Source organism: Pseudophryne corroboree, chromosome 5, assembly GCF_028390025.1.
Source record: "Pseudophryne corroboree isolate aPseCor3 chromosome 5, aPseCor3.hap2, whole genome shotgun sequence".
NCBI classification, from domain to species: domain Eukaryota; kingdom Metazoa; phylum Chordata; class Amphibia; order Anura; family Myobatrachidae; genus Pseudophryne; species Pseudophryne corroboree.
Window position 1 is genome coordinate 99339954 of NC_086448.1, and position 17642 is coordinate 99357595.

The following is a 17642-nucleotide window of genomic DNA, read 5'->3' on the forward strand; positions in this document are numbered from 1 at the left end:
GGCGGGGCTTCGTAGATGTTCTCATGAAATGGGTGGTGATGGCTATGGAGTTTGCATAAACTGGCGCAGGAAATAGCCGGGGATCTGGTTGCGTGACTTGTGTAACATACTCCATATATTCTTTGTTTACACAGAGTGCGTACATCTGAGCTAGTGGTGAAGGCACAGCACAGGAATGCTGCTATATCTTATCTGTCCTGCTTGTAATTCACAACTAAATTTGTACTATTGGTCTGTTTGGATTTACATCACCCTTTGTTATGTATTTAACCTACATATTAAGTTAAACTTTACATTGATAACCAATTGTATGTATGTACTTATATGTGTATGTAGATAGATAGATAGATAGATAGACAGACAGATACACATACATACATACATACATACATACATACATACATACATACATACAATTGGTCGGTGGCACTCCAATACTTGATAAATCATCATTCATAGGAACTGCCTACCTCAACGTTTCAGTGCTTTATTATTGAGTTTTTAAAATACACTAATAAATTGTTGAAGCATACAGTATCAACTTGTTCCTAGGAATTATTTATCAAAACAGTTATGTAAAGTATTGTGACTTTCCTCCTTACTGAGATCGCCTTTTATGGTGGAAAACATTTTCACATGCTGTTTAAAGCAGTACTTCTATTACTTTGTGTGTGATCTAATGATATTGGTAGGGCATAACACATTAAGTGCATCTGTAGCCAGGGCCGGTTCTACACCTTGTGGTCTTGTGGTGCCCAGTGCGAAAGTTTCCACTGGCGCCCCCCCCCCCCCCCCTGCGGCAAAACAGTTAGTGCGCGCCGGAGGCGCGTGGCAAAAAATAGGGGCATGGCTTCATAGGGGATGGGCGTGGCCACAGTTATGCCCCCAGTCAGTGCCAGATTAAGGTCCACATGGGCCTGGAGCTGAAATTTATGAAGGGCCTATTGTGTGCCTCGCCAGGAGGTGTGACAAGCGCTGCGGCGGTGTGACCAGTGTGGTGTGGTTTACAAAGTGGGTGTGGCCTGTGCTGTGTGTGTCGCTATCCCCATGGAGGTCATAGCTAGTGCCTACCTTCAACTTTTTAAGTGAAGATATAACAACAAAAAGTTTGTGACCATATATACAGATCCATCTGTGACCGCCATATGATACAGACAGCATCACAGTGACCACCATATAATACAGAGACCATTGCAGTGACCGCCATATGACACAGAAAGCTTTACAGTGTCGCCATATGATACAGAGAGTATTGCAGTGAACATCATATAATACCAAGAGCATCGCAATGACTGCCACATAAAAAAGATAGAGTAACAGTGTCCACATTAGAGAGCATCCCAGTGACTAACATGTAATACACAAAGCATTCAAATGACCTCCACACACTAAAGAACATTACAATAAATGCCATATTATATAGAGAGCTCCAACCACCACCATAAAATACAAAGGACACCACTCCCATGGGGTAAAACTGAGAGGAGATGACTTTGAGGGGACGAGTGTGAGGATAGGAACAGAGATCTGAGGCATAGGTAGTCTAGGAGATTGCTAGACTGGGTGTTGCTATAGATGTGAGCAGGTCTCTGGATGAAATGACACTGTGTAGAGGTGAAAGTCTCTGGATGAAAGGATAGAATGTAGGGATGATGGTACCTGGATGTATGGACAGGGTGAGGGTACCTGGGTGTAGGAACAGGGTGTGGGTACTGGGATGCAGGGACATGGTGTAGGGGTGAGGGTACCTGGATGTAGGAACAGGGTGTGGGTACTGGGATGCAGGGTCAGGGTGTAGGGGTGAGGGTACCTGGATGCAGGAACAGGGAGTGAGTACTGGGATGCAGGGACAGGGTGTAAGGGTGAGGGTACCTGGATGCAGGAACAGGGTGTGGTACTGGGATGCAGGGACAGGGTGTAGGGGTGAGGTTATTGGGATGCAGGGAGAGGATGTAAGGGTGAGGGTATCAGGATACAGCGACAGATTGCAGGGTTAATGGTACCTGGATGGAGGGACAGGGTGTAGGGGTGACTGTATTTAGATGTAGGGACAGGGTGTAGGGGTGAGGGTACCTGGATGTAGGAACAGGGTGTGGGTACTGGGATGCAGGGACAGGGTGTAGGGGTGAGGGTACCTGGATGTAGGAACAAGGTGTGGGTACCTGGATGTAGGAACAGGGTGTGGGTACTGGGATGCAGGGTCAGGGTGTAGGGGTGTGGGTACTGGGATGCAGGGACAGGGTGTAGAGGTGAGGGTACTGGGATGCAGGGTCAGGGTGTAGGGGTGTGGGTACTGGGATGCAAGGACAGGGTGTAGGGGTGAGGGTACCTGGATGTAGGAACAAGGTGTGGGTACCTGGATGTAGGAACAGGGTGTGTGTACTGGGATGCAGGGTCAGGGTGTAGGGGTGAGGGTACCTGGATGTAGGAACAGGGTGTGGGTACTGGGATGCAGGGACAGGGTGTAGGGGTGAGGGTACCTGGATGTAGGAACAAGGTGAGGGTACCTGGATGTAGGAACAGGGTGTGGGTACTGGGATGCAGGGTCAGGGTGTAGGGGTGAGGGTACCTGGATGCAGGAACAGGGAGTACTGGGATGCAGGGACAGGGTGTAGGGGTGAGGTTATTGGGATGCAGGGAGAGGATGTAAGGGTGAGGGTATCAGGATACAGCGACAGATTGCAGGGGTAATGGTACCTGGATGGAGGGACAAGGTGTAGGAGTTATGGTATCTGGATGCAGGAACAGGGTGTAGGGATGACTGTATTTAGATGCAGGGACAGGGTGTATGGGTGACGGTACCTGGATGCAGGTACAGGGAGTAGAGGTGAGTCTATCAGGACGTAGGGACAGGGTGCAGGGGTGATGGTACCGGGATGCAGGGACATGATCTAGGGGTGACGGTAGCTGGAAGCAGGGACAAGGTATGGGGGTGAAATAAATGGAGGGACAATACAAAGCTCCTATAGATCACCCTGATAAGTGCCATAGGCTGCCTGTGCACAGCTACGTGTAGTGGTTTAACTCAGACCATCATGTTAGAGGGTCCCCGGACAAATGACTAGGGAAACTGAAGCACCTCTGATAATTGGGCTCTTACCCACTCTGCCAGCAGCAGGTGGTCTTTGCAAGAGCTCAGGAATTCCTTTCCTGGGAAGATATCTAAATTCTCAGATGGCAGATTGGGTTGCCCAGGGCTGCTCCAGGGTCGTCCACTGAGGTCAGTGTCAGACTGGGGCATCAAGGGCCCACAGAGGAATGCAATGGCAGGGGCCCACTGAAGGGACATAACCAGCCTTAGGTAAGTGTGGCCATCAATAGGAGGGGTGTGGTCAACCCACATTATAATATAAATAATCTGTGCCCCTTAAATTAGATTAACATTAATCCATGCCCCTTTTACTAAAATATCATTAATCTGTTCCCCCTTAAAAAAATATCAATAATCGGTGCCCCTTTTAATAGATTAGCAATAATACACGAGGCAGTATGTAATGCTGTCCGAGTTTGCTGGACGTGCAGGTTGCCGGCCAAACTCGGACGTTTTTCTGAAGGGGCAATCACTAAGGCATGGTTTTGCCTTGTAAATGAATGCCCCTTTAAAAAAACATTCAACTTTGGCCGGCAACCTGCACATCCAGCGAACTCGGACGACCTTACATCCCTCCCATAGTTTACACATAACGGGAAGAATACAATTGCAAGTGATATTCTCATTCCCGCAAATTAGTACTTTATGCCTGCTGCGACTTGTACAATTTTGTAAGCAGCGTTTTGGGTCTGCGTGCAAAATTGTTAAAATTCGGGGTGGGAGTGTGCCATGAATGGTGCAAGATGCAGTGCCATTACTGCCGTCTCCACACCACTACAACAGGCAACTTGCACCGTTAGCCCGCAGTAGGACTGACCCCTAAGCTAGAGATAGATAGTGTACATAGATAGTATACATATACATGGTGTACATAAACATAGTTAACATACCTAGATTAAGGGGGGAATTCAATTGTTGCTCCATTTGGGCACGCTGAGCCGCGGGAAGATACATTTCAGCTCGTAGCCGGCAGTGTGGCAAGCTGAAGTGTGTGAAAAGTGACCCATTTCAGCGTGCAAACAGCACCTTTCATGTCACGTCCAGCATTTTGGGTGGGTTTAGCAATTTTATGTGTCTAAACCTGGCCTGTCTGGGCGAGATTAGTGAATTAAAAATAAAACTATTGAATTGCGCCCCGCGATCTCCCATCATTTTAGATGGGAGAATGGGTGTGCAAAACAATTTAAATCTCCTCCAGTGTACATATACAGTATCCATATGTATAGTATATGTGCATATACATGGTATGGGATGCAGTCACTGGGATCCCGGCAGCCGGTCACGCAGCCACAACCCCACAGTATACATGTACAGTATATATACAGCAGGGATTGGCAATGTCCAGCCCTCCAGGTGCTGTGGAATTAAATATCTCAGCATGTCCTTTAACAGTTATAGTTTGCCCTAACAGCAAATCTGTGGCAATGCATACTGGGATGTACAGTTAAACTGTAGCTGGAGTGCTGAACATTGCCTACCCGATATACAGTGTACATATATATATATATATATATACCTATACATTATGCATATGTATACATCGGATCAGTACGAGATCCCGGCGGTCAGAAGACCAACGCTGGGAGCCCAACAGCCGGGATCCCGACGGCGAGTGCAGTGTGTCTGCTCACCACGCTTCGGGCCCGGTGGCGACCTCTGGTCGCCACAGGGTTCTGCTCCCCTCCGGGTGGTGGCGGGGACCACCACCCAAGAGGGGTAACCAGCCGGCGGACGGGAATCCTACCGCCAGTATTTCAGCTGGTGTCGGGATTCCAGCGACGGTACCTTGACCGCTGGGATCCAGACAGGCGGTCAATTGACTGCCTCCGGTATACATAGTAGTATATGGGGATACGTTCAGCATGCTGGTGGTCAGGATGCTGTCACTCCAAATCCTGGTGCCAGAATCCCGACATGCGGCCGGAACTCCATCATGACTTGAAATACTGACGCTGGAATCAAGATCGTAAGTATGCTGGGGACTCTTAGGGTTAGGTCATGGAGGGAGGGGCTAGGTTTAGGAGCCACCGGGGAGGGTTAGGCTGCAGGGGGGCTGTGAGAAGGGGGGGTTAGGTTTACGCACCACTGGGGAGGGTTAGGGTTAGGCTGCGGGGAGGGAGGGTTAGGGGGGTTGGTGGGGAAGGCAAGTATAGTTACCGAACCCCTGTCGACGTCTTCTCCATCGGGATGTCGCTGTCAGTTTTATGACTGCCGGCATCCCAAACGCCGGTAAAATGTATCACACCCAGCATATGTTTGCAGCGTACATAAACATTATCTACAGTATACATAGAATGCATGTTTACATTTACATAGCATAAATACCAATACAAAATACATATACATAGTACAGTATGCATACACACATATAGTATATGGGGGTCATTCCGAGTTGTTCGCTCGCAAGCGGATTTTAGCAGATTTGCTCATGCTAAGCCGCCGCCTACTGGGAGTGAATCTTAGCATCTTAAAATTGCGAACGATGTATTCGCAATATTGCGATTACACACCTCGTAGCAGTTTCTGAGTAGCTCCAGACTTACTCGGCATCTGCGATCATTTCACTGCTTGTCGTTCCTGGTTTGACGTCACAAACACACCCAGCGTTCGCCCAGACACTCCTCCGTTTCTCCGGCCACTCCTGCGTTTTTTCCGGAAACTGTAGCGTTTTTTCCCACACGCCCATAAAACGGCCTGTTTCCGCCCAGTAACACCCATTTCCTGTCAATCACATTACGATCGCCAGAACAATGAAAAAGCCGTGAGTAAAATTCCTAACTGCATAGCAAATTTACTTGGCGCAGTCGCAGTGCGAACATTGCGCATGCGCATTAAGCGGAAAATCGCTGCGATGCGAAGATTTTTACCGAGCGAACAACTCGGAATGAGGGCCTATATACCTATAAAAAGACTATATATAGTGTACATAGTGTGCCTGCAGATACAGTGTACATAGGGTGTAGTATAGTATGCCGGCAGCCAGGCTCCCGGCGGCCAGCATACCGGCACCGGGATCCTGACGGCCGGCATACTGACAGCTGGGCGAGAGCAAATGAGCACCTTGCGGGCTCGCTGCGCTCGCTACGCGTGTCACGCTATTTATTCTCCCTCCAGGGGGGTCGTGAATCCCCAAGAGGGAGACAAGTTGTCGGTATGCCGGGTGTCGGTATACTGTGCGCCAGGATCCCAACAGCCGGCAAACTGAATACCACCCTGTACATATATAGAGTATGTGTATATATATATCTGCATGCACATGGAGCTGCTCTCATCTAGTGTGGCTCTATCGTATAGGTGCACTCCCGGCGGGACTAGGCGATCCGGCCGCCTAGCCCCGCCGGGAGTGAACAGAGACGATCCCATTCTTGTGAATGGGGTGCGTGCGCATCACGGACGCGCCTGGGCGCAGACGGAGCCACGATTAGCGTGGCTCCATCTCTATGTTAAATATAGTTAAGCATGAAAGTGTGTCGGCACTCAATTCCACAGCTCTCCAATATTGCCTTGGTGCCCTCCCACGTGTTGCTCAATGAATAAAAACATATAAACAGGCTGATTTGTATATATATATATATTTACATGTAAGAGGGTGGCGGTGCATGTAATGCCTGCTGCCGTGCAGGTGTAGGTTCACCACTTACCAGGCGCCGCACTCTTTCACCTTCAGGTACCGGAACCTTCAACGGACCTGGCACTCAATTCCACAGCTCTCCAATATTGCCTGGGTGCCCTCCCACGTGTTGCTCAATGAATAAAAACATATAAACAGGCTGATTTGTTTATATATATATATATATATATATATATATTTACACATATAGCACACAAACACATGGTATACACGTACATAGAATATACACACAGTATATACATATTATATATAGCAATACATACTGTAGAAAAGGCAGCCAGGAGGGAGGGGGTTACATAAGGGGCTGCTACATCCAGGGGATAAGGCTATAAGGAACATGTAAGCTCTGGGGAGAAGAGTGGGAGGGGCCTCGCTTATTACAGTGATTAGTCTGTACAGTGCTATACACATACAGTACACAGTGTGTGACACACTGACACTACACTTACCATTTGTGCCGTGTTAGTGTTGAGCTTCAGCCTGCAATTTCATGCAGAGTCAGACTAGCAAGCCTCCTGTCTGGGAAGGGTGTGGGGTTGTCTGTGCTCCGATTGGCTGAGTGACTGAGTGATGTGTCACTCTGCCAATCGGAGCACAGCAGACACTGCTGGGGAGTTCCTCAGCGTTACATTAGCAGGCCAGCCGCCAGTCCACTGTACGCAGCACAGCAGCAGCTGCTGAAGTAGTGACTGCTGTATACAGCTTCACTCTGACAGTCATCAGCCGACCCTGCCTTGGCCACGCCCCCCGATGATAGTGGGCGGGGTTAGAGCCGGGAACTGGGAGCTCACTGGGGATTTATCCAACTGTTAGCAGACGATCGTGGGGACGGGGATTCGGACGGGTGGGAGGGGGGCATGATAATGTCAGGTGTATTCGGGGGAGAAACGGCAGTTACAGATAGGCCTTTGGGTTGGGGTCGTGTGGGCCTATTTACAATGGGGGGCCTGGAGCTGCAGCTCCATCCGCCCCATTGTTAATCCGGCCCTGCCCCCAGTAGCTGTGCCCCCAGATTTGCCCCAAGTAGTTGTGCCCCCCCAGTTGATTTGTCCCCAGTAGATTTTCCCCCTGTAGCTATACCGCCAGTAGATTTGCCCCAGTAGTTGTGCCCCCTATAGCTATGCCCCCAGTAGTTGTGCCCTCTGTTGCTGTGCCCCCTGTTGCTCTGCCCCCAGTAGTTGTGGCCCCTGTAGCCATGCCCCAAGTAGATTTGCCCCAGTAGTTGTGCCCCCTGTTGCTTTGCCCCAGTAGTTGTACCCTCTGTTGCTGTGCTCCCTGTTGCTTTGCCCCCAGTAGTTGTGCCCCCTGTCGCTGTGCCCCTTAGTAGCCACTTACAAACACATACAAAAATAAAACAAACCAATACTTACCACTGCCCCACTCCTGCTTTCCGACCGCTGCTGCTGCTGCTCCATCTGGCCTCCCGCGGCTCCTCTCTATGGGAGAGACGTTATGATGTCTCTCCCATAGCAGCGCCGCACAGACACTAGAGGTCAATAATGACCTCTAGTGTCTGTCACTGGAGCCGGCTGCAGTGGACGCCCACACAGCCCACAGCATCTGCTGCAGCTGGGGAGTGGGGTGCGGGTAGGCGGCGGTGCCTGCGGGGTGACTGCGGCCGTGCCCCCAGGCCGCAGCGTACATATGTAACGAAGAGCTCTAAATTTTCTATAGTTCTTCTTACTAACAGCCAGCAGAGTGCGTGGGTAAAATCCCTTTGTTTTTCTTGTCTAGAGTAACCCCCTCCCGCAGCACCTGAGGAATGTTACCAGCTTGATTAGAGCAGTTTGCCATTATTTATTGCAGTTCAGTGAGGCATAGATGGAGCCAGCATTAGGAGGGCATGCTGGGTCCTGTAGTGCCATTTGGAGGATACAGGGGTGCCTCCAGGTAACCTAGCTCTCAATCTGGATATGTTTTGTATGTGCCATTATCATGTGGCCGTACATTAAGCAATTATATGACCCATAGTGGATGTAATTATTATTATTATTATGCTGTATGTGAGTTTGGGGAGTGGTACCCCCCAGGTCTGGTGTGACTGGGCTACCTTGGGGTAGCGCGCCATTATTTTTATTTAGCACTTGTGTAACACTCCCTATTTTTCCACTAATATTACTCTTTAGAGTATTTTATTAACACCCTTACTTTGTATCACTTTTTAACACATAGCTTCTGCTTCTTTCTTATTAACACATATTAACACTATAGTATCTCAATGGTGTGCTGCCCTGAGATGGTCGGGCCTGAGCCGACTTTGTGGGGTCCTGCTTAGTTAGGGACCTCCAGTAATAGACCAGCCGTGAAGTGGCCTGGAGGCTTATCATATCTTTTGCAAAACATATGTAACGAAGAGCTCTAAATTTTCTATTATTACATAGTATATAGTTCTTCTTACTAACAGCCAGCAGAGTGCATGGGTAAAATCCCTTTGTTTTTCTTGTCTAGAGTAACCCCCTCCCGCAGCGCCTGAGGAATGTTACCAGCTTGATTAGAGCAGTTTGCCATTATTTACTGCTTGCCCCCACCAAGAACCGCTCCTGTCTGTAGCCTATACCTGGGTTGTGTAGTACGAACTAGCAGGGCCGTAACTACATGTGGGTGAAGTGTGCTTTGCACACAGCGCACTTTAGCTGAGAGCGCATCCTGCACTCTGACCCCCGAATGGCCGCAGTACACCTGCAGCAGCGCTGTCCGCTCTAAGCAACGCCAGTGGCAGATTTATTTTATTTTTTATAATAAATCAAAGCCGCCCCCTCTTACCCGTCACCAAGACAGCCTCCTACTGTTGTGTGGCACCTTGAGCTCCGCCTCCAACAAAGATCCCTGGCCAATGACGGTGGGGGTGAGTGAGCCAACGACTGACCCATGTCAGGCTGCGGCATGGACTTGACGTGTGTCCGGGAATCGGGACAGAGGAGGAGGACAGAAGAGGCTTCAGCAAAGAGTAGGTAGCGGTCTCTTCATGCCCACATCCTCCCCCTGTGATCAACCCCCTCCAGAGCAGCCGCATCTATAGTATCATACATAATGTACGGTAATGTATGTAGCAGTGCGCTCAGCTCCGTCCCTGCTCAGCACACCACTACATACATTACCTTAAAGTCTCCGCTCCCTCCCGGCTCACTCATCCACCTCCGGCTGCCGGCAGCGCTGCGGCTGTGTGCCCGCGTTCTCCGCCCCCTCCCACCTCACTCATCCACCTCCGGCTGCATCCATTACAGTGGGTAGCGCTGCGGCTGTATGTCTCCGGCTGCAAGTTGAGATCTGCAGCACTCCCTCCTTCCCAGGCAGCTTGGCCCCGCCACCTCCTTCTCTTCCACACCTGGATGACTGGGTTCCGTGGTCCCTCATTGACAAGCAGGGCTCCCTGCAAGGTAAAAACAAACACGCACATACACTCTGTTTGTCTCTCCCCCTCTCTCTCCCACCCCCTCTCTCTGTCTCCTTCCCACTACTTACTTTCTTTCTCCCAACCATATCACTCTCTCGCGCGACTCTACCTGCCGTAATGTGTAAAAAGGGGGACAATGTCTGCCGTAATGTGTAAAAAGGGCACGCTGTCCGCCGTAATGTGTAAAAAGGAGGCGCTGTCTGCCGTAATGTGTAAAAAGGGCACGCTGTCTGCTGTAATGTGCAAAAAGGGGACTCTGTCTGCCGTAATGTGTAAAAAAGGGGATGCTGTCTGCCGTAATGTGTAAAAAGTGGACGCTGTCTGCCGTAATGTGTAAAAAGGGGACACTGTCTGCCGTAATGTGTAAAAAGGGCACGCTATCCGCCATAATGTGTAAAAAGGAGGATGCTGTCTGCCGTAATGTGTAAAAAGGGGACGCTGTCTGCCGTAATGTGTAAAAAGGGGACGCTGTCTGCCGTAATGTGTAAAAAATGGGACGCTGTCTGCCGTAATGTGTAAAAAGGGGACGCTGTCTGCCGTAATGTGTAAAAAAGGGCATACTGTCCGCCGTAATGTGTAAAAAGTGGACGCTGGCTGCCGTAATGTGTAAAAAGGGGACGCTGTCTGCCGTAATGTGTAAAAAGGAGGCGCTGTCTGCCTTAATGTGTAAAAAGGGGACGCGGTCTGCCGTAATGTGTAAAAATAAGATTTTAAACCTACCGGTAAATCTTTTTCTCCTAGTCCGTAAAGGATGCTGGGGACTCCGTAAGGACCATGGGGTATAGACGGGCTCCGCAGGAGACATGGGCACTATAAAGAACTTTTAGTATGGGTGTGCACTGGCTCCTCCCTCTATGCCTCTCATCCAGACCTCAGTTAGAGAACTGTGCCCAGAGGAGATGGACAATATGAGGAAAGGATTTTGTTAATCTAAGGGCAAGATTCATACCAGCCCACACCAATCATACCATATAACCTGGAATATACGCAACCAGTTAACAGTATGAACAAAAAACAGTATCAGTCAAAGACCGATTCCAACTGTAACATAACCCTTATGTAAGCAACAACTATATACAAGTCTTACAGATTTAATCCGCACTGGGACGGGCGCCCAGTATCCTCTACGGACTAGGAGAAAAAGATTTACCGGTAGGTTTAAAATCTTATTTTCTCTGGCTGGGTCCACAGGATTATCCACAGGATAACATTGGGATATTGTCGAGCGACAGCGAAAATGGCACCAACACGGTCACGAGCTTTCTGGCCTCCCAGGATGCATTGGAGCCTCCACTATATAGTCCCGCCCACTGACTCAGTCAGATCAGTTTTTTGCTTGGTGCAGCAGGAAGCCGCATGGTCACAGGGCTGCTGTGAAAGCAGCCTCAAGTTTTCATTACTTTATTTTTATAGACTTACTGTTTTGGTTTGAGCGACTTCTCTTAACAGCGTCTTAAACGTGTATTAGAAAGAGTCGCTCCAACAACTCCCCACCGGGTCGCAACAACGCTTACCTTCGCGGTACAGTGCTGTCTCGACGGGCGTCTGTGTCGGATGTTCTAGCAGGTCCAGCAGACGTTACCAGGCTGTGGCCGGAGCATGGGGAGACAGTGAGTATATGGACTTCCTCTTACTAGAGGGGTCAGGACACAGCTACGCTGATTTGGTGGAGACTACAAACAGCGTGTTGATGCGCCGAACATCTCGAGTGTGACAGCGCTACGCTCCGGGGATCATAGGCGCCAGGACTAGGTGAGGCCGCGATCCTGGGAGTTTAAGTCAACAGGGGGTTTCAGACGCTCTCCTGACCGTCCCTCCTCCGAGTTCATGGCCAGTTCCCGTGGGTCTCTCGTTTCATGAACTGAATGACCTCACTTCCGGCTCAGACGCTACCACGAGGGTACTCGGTCGCAGCTTAGACGCTGCGGTTGTGTACCAAGAGCGGCAGTGTACACCAGTAGCGTCTGAATCCACTCAGCGTCTTTCGAGCGTCTTTGCTTGGATATGGAAGTGTGGTGAGTCTCCCTGTATCCCGCTCCCTGGAGGCAGGGTATACAGTACTAAAAATTCCTTCTACTTCTTAGTGTGCACTGTTAATTTTTAGTACCTATTGCATATGAGACCTGTATATTACTGTGTTTTCTGCATGTTATGTTGAAAAAGAACCAGTTAAACAGAAGTGCAATTTTCCTACTTATGTATAAGTTATTATGGAGGTTGTATTCTCATATGACAATGTCTAATGCTTTAACATGTGACTGACTGCTAGTATGTGTGCTGACTTTTCTGTGTAATGTCAGTCCTGTTCTGACCCTCAAATCAGGTGCACTGTGGTCAGATTGATTTCACCTCTATATACTGATTATAGGGTGTGGTTCAGTCACAAAATTGTGTAGTCAATATCAGAAAAAATTAGAGATGAGCGCCTGAAATTTTTCGGGTTTTGTGTTTTGGTTTTGGGTTCGGTTCCGCGGCCGTGTTTTGGGTTCGAACGCGTTTTGGCAAAACCTCACCGAATTTTTTTTGTCGGATTCGGGTGTGTTTTGGATTCGGGTGTTTTTTTCAAAAAACCCTAAAAAACAGCTTAAATCATAGAATTTGGGGGTCATTTTGATCCCATATTATTATTAACCTCAAAAACCATAATTTCCACTCATTTTCAGTCTATTCTGAATACCTCACACCTCACAATATTATTTTTAGTCCTAAAATTTGCACCGAGGTCGCTGGATGACTAAGCTAAGCGACCCTAGTGGCCGACACAAACACCTGGCCCATCTAGGAGTGGCACTGCAGTGTCACGCAGGATGGCCCTTCCAAAAAACACTCCCCAAACAGCACATGACGCAAAGAAAAAAAGAGGTGCAATGAGGTAGCTGTGTGACTAAGCTCAGCGACCCAAGTGCCCGACACAAACACCTGGCCCATCTAGGAGTGGCACTGCAGTGTCACGCAGGATGTCCCTTCCAAAAAACCCTCCCCAAACAGCACATGACGCAAAGAAAAAAAGAGGCGCAATGAGGTAGCTGTGTGAGTAAGATTAGCGACCCTAGTGGCCGACACAAACACCGGGCCCATCTAGGAGTGGCACTGCAGTGTCACGCAGGATGTCCCTTCCAAAAAACCCTCCCCAAACAGCACATGACGCAAAGAAAAATAAAAGAAAAAAGAGGTGCAAGATGGAATTGTCCTTGGGCCCTCCCACCCACCCTTATGTTGTATAAACAGGACATGCACACTTTAACCAACCCATCATTTCAGTGACAGGGTCTGCCACACGACTGTGACTGATATGACGGGTTGGTTTGGACCCCCACCAAAAAAGAAGCAATTAATCTCTCCTTGCACAAACTGGCTCTACAGAGGCAAGATGTCCACCTCATCATCATCCTCCGATATATCACCGTGTACATCCCCCTCCTCACAGATTATCAATTCGTCCCCACTGGAATCCACCATCTCAGCTCCCTGTGTACTTTGTGGAGGCAATTGCTGCTGGTCAATGTCTCCGCGGAGGAATTGATTATAATTCATTTTAATGAACATCATCTTCTCCACATTTTCTGGATGTAACCTCGTACGCCGATTGCTGACAAGGTGAGCGGCGGCACTAAACACTCTTTCGGAGTACACACTTGTGGGAGGGCAACTTAGGTAGAATAAAGCCAGTTTGTGCAAGGGCCTCCAAATTGCCTCTTTTTCCTGCCAGTATAAGTACGGACTGTCTGACGTGCCTACTTGGATGCGGTCACTCATATAATCCTCCACCATTCTTTCAATGTTGAGAGAATCATATGCAGTGACAGTAGACGACATGTCCGTAATCGTTGTCAGGTCCTTCAGTCCGGACCAGATGTCAGCATCAGCAGTCGCTCCAGACTGCCCTGCATCACCGCCAGCGGGTGGGCTCGGAATTCTGAGCCTTTTCCTCGCACCCCCAGTTGCGGGAGAATGTGAAGGAGGAGATGTTGACAGGTCGCGTTCCGCTTGACTTGACAATTTTGTCACCAGCAGGTCTTTGCACCCCAGCAGACTTGTGTCTGCCGGAAAGAGAGATCCAAGGTAGGTTTTAAATCTAGGATCGAGCACGGTGGCCAAAATGTAGTGCTCTGATTTCAACAGATTGACCACCCGTGAATCCTTGTTAAGCGAATTAAGGGCTGCATCCACAAGTCCCACATGCCTAGCGGAATCGCTCCCTTTTAGCTCCTTCTTCAATGCCTCCAGCTTCTTCTGCAAAAGCCTGATGAGGGGAATGACCTGACTCAGGCTGGCAGTGTCTGAACTGACTTCACGTGTGGCAAGTTCAAAGGGCATCAGAACCTTGCACAACGTTGAAATCATTCTCCACTGCACTTGAGACAGGTGCATTCCACCTCCTATATCGTGCTCAATTGTATAGGCTTGAATGGCCTTTTGCTGCTCCTCCAACCTCTGAAGCATATAGAGGGTTGAATTCCACCTCGTTACCACTTCAGATGATGGCAGGGCAGGTTCAGTAGTTTTTGGTGGTGCTCCAGTCTTCTGTACGTGGTGCCTGTACGCCGAAAGTGTCCCGCAATTCTTCTGGCCACCGACAGCATCTCTTGCACGCCCCTGTCGTTTTTTAAAAAATTCTGCACCACCAAATTCAAGGTATGTGCAAAACATGGGACGTGCTGGAATTTGCCCATATTTAATGCACACACAATATTGCTGGCGTTGTCCGATGCCACAAATCCACAGGAGAGTCCAATTGGGGTAAGCCATTCTGCGATGATCTTCCTCAGTTGCCGTAAGAGGTTTTTAGCTGTGTGCGTATTCTGGAAAGCGGTGATACAAAGCGTAGCCTGCCTAGGAAAGAGTTGGCGTTTGCGAGATGCTGCTACTGGTGCCGCCGCTGCTGTTCTTGCGGCGGGAGTCCATACATCTACCCAGTGGGCTGTCACAGTCATATAGTCCTGACCCTGCCCTGCTCCACTTGTCCACATGTCCGTGGTTAAGTGGACATTGGGTACAACTGCATTTTTTAGGACACTGGTGAGTCTTTTTCTGACGTCCGTGTACATTCTCGGTATCGTCTGCCTACAGAAGTGGAACCTAGATGGTATTTGGTAACGGGGGCACACTGCCTCAATAAATTGTCTAGTTCCCTGTGAACTAACGGCGGATACCGGACGCACGTCTAACACCAACATAGTTGTCAAGGACTCAGTTATCCGCTTTGCAACAGGATGACTGCTGTGATATTTCATCTTCCTCGCAAAGGACTGTTGGACAGTCAATTGCTTACTGGAAGTAGTACAAGTGGGCTTACGACTTCCCCTCTGGGATGACCATCGACTCCCAGCAGCAACAACAGCAGCGCCAGCAGCAGTAGGCGTTACACGCAAGGATGCATCGGAGGAATCCCAGGCAGGAGAGGACTCGTCAGAATTGCCAGTGACATGGCCTGCAGGACTATTGGCATTCCTGGGGAAGGAGGAAATTGACACTGAGGGAGTTGGTGGGGTGGTTTGCGTGAGCTTGGTTACAAGAGGAAGGGATTTACTGGTCAGTGGACTGCTTCCGCTGTCGGCCCAAGTTTTTGAACTTGTCACTGACTTATTATGAATGCGCTGCAGGTGACGTATAAGGGAGGATGTTCCGAGGTGGTTAACGTCCTTACCCCTACTTATTACAGCTTGACAAAGGGAACACACGGCTTGACACCTGTTGTCCGCATTTCTGGTGAAATACTTCCACACCGAAGAGCTGATTTTTTTGGTATTTTCACCAGGCATGTCAACGGCCCTATTCCTCCCACGGACAACAGGTGTCTCCCCGGGTGCCTGACTTAAACAAACCACCTCACCATCAGAATCCTCCTGGTCAATTTCCTCCCCAGCGCCAGCAACACCCATATCCTCCTCATCCTGGTGTACTTCAACACTGACATCTTCAATCTGACTATCAGGAACTGGACTGCGGGTGCTCCTTCCAGCACTTGCAGGGGGCGTGCAAATGGTGGAAGGCGCATGCTCTTCACGTCCAGTGTTGGGAAGGTCAGGCATCGCAACCGACACAATTGGACTCTCCTTGTAGATTTGGGATTTCGAAGAACGCACAGTTCTTTGCGGTGCTACTGCTTTTGCCAGCTTGAGTCTTTTCATTTTTCTAGCGAGAGGCTGAGTGCCTCCATCCTCATGTGAAGCTGAACCACTAGCCATGAACATAGGCCAGGGCCTCAGCCGTTCCTTGCCACTCCGTGTGGTAAATGGCATATTGGCAAGTTTACGCTTCTCCTCCGACAATTTTATTTTAGGTTTTGGAGTCCTTTTTTTACTGATATTTGGTGTTTTGGATTTGACATGCTCTGTACTATGACATTGGGCATCGGCCTTGGCAGACGACGTTGCTGGCATTTCATCGTCTCGGCCATGACTAGTGGCAGCAGCTTCAGCACGAGGTGGAAGTGGATCTTGATCTTTCCCTAATTTTGGAACCTCAACATTTTTGTTCTCCATATTTTAATAGGCACAACTAAAAGGCACCTCAGGTAAACAATGGAGATGGATGGATACTAGTATACAATTATGGATGGACTGCCGAGTGCCGACACAGAGGTAGCTACAGCCGTGGACTACCGTACTGTACTGTGTCTGCTGCTAATATAGACTGGTTGATAAAGAGATGTAGTAGTAGTATGTATGTATAAAGAAGAAAGAAAAAAAAACCACGGGTAGGTGGTATACAATTATGGACGGACTGCCCAGTGCCGACACAGAGGTAGCTACAGCCGTGGACTACCGTACTGTACTGTGTCTGCTGCTAATATAGACTGGTTGATAAAGAGATGTAGTAGTAGTATGTATGTATAAAGAAGAAAGAAAAAAAAACCACGGGTAGGTGGTATACAATTATGGACGGAATGCCGAGTGCCGACACAGAGGTAGCTACAGCCGTGGACTACCGTACTGTACTGTGTCTGCTGCTAATATAGACTGGTTGATAAAGAGATGTAGTAGTAGTATGTATGTATAAAGAAGAAAGAAAAAAAAACCACGGGTAGGTGGTATACAATTATGGACGGACTGCCCAGTGCCGACACAGAGGTAGCTACAGCCGTGGACTACCGTACTGTACTGTGTCTGCTGCTAATATAGACTGGTTGATAAAGAGATGTAGTAGTAGTATGTATGTATAAAGAAGAAAGAAAAAAAAACCACGGGTAGGTGGTATACAATTATGGACGGACTGCCCAGTGCCGACACAGAGGTAGCTACAGCCGTGGACTACCGTACTGTACTGTGTCTGCTGCTAATATAGACTGGTTGATAAAGAGATGTAGTAGTAGTAGTATGTATGTATAAAGAAGAAAGAAAAAAAAACCACGGGTAGGTGGTATACAATTATGGACGGACTGCCCAGTGCCGACACAGAGGTAGCTACAGCCGTGGACTACCATACTGTACTGTGTCTGCTGCTAATATAGACTGGTTGATAAAGAGATGTAGTAGTAGTATGTATGTATAAAGAAGAAAGAAAAAAAAACCACGGGTAGGTGG

General features: G+C 48.8%; 1 protein-coding gene across 2 annotated transcripts in view; it reads right to left on the minus strand.

Annotated features, from left to right (window-relative positions):
- PTER (phosphotriesterase related) overlaps positions 1–7286 on the minus strand; it is a 414219-nt gene extending 406933 nt beyond the window's left edge. The window contains exons 1-2 of one of the 2 annotated variants that reach the window (XM_063921498.1): positions 7172–7286; positions 6733–6834 (exon numbers count right to left, since the gene is read on the minus strand). The gene's annotated coding sequence lies outside the window, so the exon portion shown is untranslated. Of the gene's footprint in view, positions 1–6732; positions 6862–7171 lie in introns of both variants that reach the window. The other variant, XM_063921499.1, reaches the window with a different exon arrangement.
- Between the last annotated feature and the right edge of the window lie 10356 nt (positions 7287–17642).